A 2,500-nucleotide genomic window follows, 5' to 3' on the forward strand; every position below is an offset into this window, starting at 1 on the left:
ACTACCTGTTGAATACTGTCTTCTAGATATAGTTTAGTACAAGACAAGGTATCGAGCACCAACAAACGGTAATCTTAGCCTGCCTAGTGGCATGTTACAAATTAAACGATCAAGGCCCAGTAATTCTCACTCTTTACCTTTTTTTTTGTCGACGATGATTTGTACTTCCGAATAACTCCACTAGGTTGCATTCACTGTTTGCCCTAAAATTAAAAGCACTTGTGATTGATATTTTTTACACGACTTTTTTCTGCCATAGAAAGATCAAAGTGACACCTGTAGTCATTAACGTTTTTCCTTCTAAATGAGCAAACCTGTGTTGTATAGGGAAAGCTCTGAAACTGCTGGATAGAAACATCTCAAACCATACTTCGACAATATCCCTTACGCTTCCCAGCTCAATACATAGTTTTTCCGGAATCTAAGATTGGTTATATCACTAAATATACCACAAGAAAAACTTTTCGATTTCACTTTGAAACCCAGGCCCCTGATTTGTTTAAGGACTATCATTACTTCGCTTAAAATTTCCACATTTAATTGATCACCCTCAACTGTAGGGCCATTTGACATCGCTGATGCATACCATTTCTGCTGAAGGAACAACTTGTGAGTTTCACCAAGAAAACAGCGATGGTAATATGCTGCTAGCTCCACTGTTGAATCTTTTGAACCAGTGTTGAACCTCCATTGTTGAAACTTTTGTAAACATTTATCCTAATAATTTAATTTAGAAGATTCGTTATAGATATATCAATTGATGGGATTAAAGACTACTAATGGCGCTTTCTGAGGTTTTCTTAGACCTTTGGGGGGGTGGAGTAGGGTGGATGCCTCCTTCCCACGAGCACTGTCACGCTCTACCCCCCCTCCCCCATCTACCCCACCACCTCACCACTCCAGAATACTACAACTATGCAATAATCAAACTTAGAGGACACACAAAACGTTCAAGATTACTTTCTTTGAGGTTCTTAATAAGAACTGATGAAGTCCTTTGACACTAAAATGATGCCACTAAATGTTAGCAGGTGGTTGTCACGACAAGCCTACACGACAACACCACAAGTTGATTTGGGAAATTCATTAATAACTTTACAAAACTCAACTATAGCTCAATTGTTGTTGTTATTTTCTTCCATCCCATGGCGCAGCCAATCATAAAATTGCAGCCAAATTACGAGGTTTACAGCTACCCATAGTACCTTTCGGTCTGGTCGCTTAAAGTTGAGTGTTTGAATTCCGACAAGTTGGTTGAAAAGCTGTAAATTGACGTCCAAAGACCATGGGGGAAAAATTTGTACTCCTCTCCTTCCTGCTCTATTGCCGAACCCCTCCCCCCTCCCCCCTCCCCCTTCTCCCACACCTCACCTCCGGTCTGGATTTTGGAATGGATTCAGCCTCTGGCAAAACTCTTCAGTGAACTTTAATCAAGATTTCCCTAATCCAAGAGGCCCCACTATCCAAGAGGAGATAAATAAAGTAACCTCTCTTTGAACAACTTATCAATGTTGAACGAAATGCGCAATAATATTCAACCAAGCAAACATCAACATTGAAAGGGGGAGGGGAGGGGGGGCTTGAAGTATATTACATTGTTCATTGGCCTTTTAGAGTGCGGTATTTGCAGGAAAAAGGAAAAATACCGAGAGTTTCACAACCTTTTAGCAACCTTGTAGCACTAATTGAACTGTAACTCATCATCTGCTTTCAAATATTGAGGGAAAATTCAACAACTTTTAGCAAAACGATTGACCGAACGAAAATTAAACTAATTAACTTGCACTTGACTACTTTCATTTCAAGATTAACTTATCAAAACTTGATACGTCGTAGAGAAATTACCTGTCATAGAATGAATGTTCCTTAAAGGTTCATTTCGTTAATCCAGCATTGATGAACGGCAAACCTTTCTCTCTGCGTCGTTTTGTCTTCAGTTTTTGCTTGTTTTACAGTCTTGTGGTTCCCCAGCGCTTTGCACTCGCCTTGAAGTTCTTTAAATAGAGATAACACTCCATAAAAGCTCAGAAACAAGGATTTCTGAGATACCGGGCGATTAACTTTGCGAACGGCGCCATGTGCAAGAAGATGAGAGATGAATTAAGCATGATTTTTTAGCAGTATATTTGCAATTCAAATTCAATGATAACAAATACAGATTACAAAGACAATTAAAAACATACAACTGTGAAGTGAAAATGACAAAAAATGATAAAAACTGTAGTGCAGGGACGTAAGGAAAAGCACAAAAATGCAAACTTGAAACGACGGAACTTAGTTTGCTTTGGAAAAATACTTAATTAAAATACAGCTTGCAAGCAGTGTCGAGAGAGGCTCCGCTTGCAGGGTTAGCGAGAAAATGAAAAATTTTCAAGCTGTAAAAATGCACGTGCTTCCAGTTCCTTTGCACGTGCGCTTATGTTGGTGCACGTTTTAATCGCTCACTGCAAAACAACAACTTAAATTAGTCTAATGGCGTAAGTTACGAACACCGTCCAAT

This window comes from Pavona decussata, unplaced genomic scaffold, assembly GCF_977016875.1.
Source record: "Pavona decussata unplaced genomic scaffold, jaPavDecu1.1 SCAFFOLD_270, whole genome shotgun sequence".
Classification (NCBI taxonomy): Eukaryota; Metazoa; Cnidaria; class Anthozoa; order Scleractinia; family Agariciidae; genus Pavona; species Pavona decussata.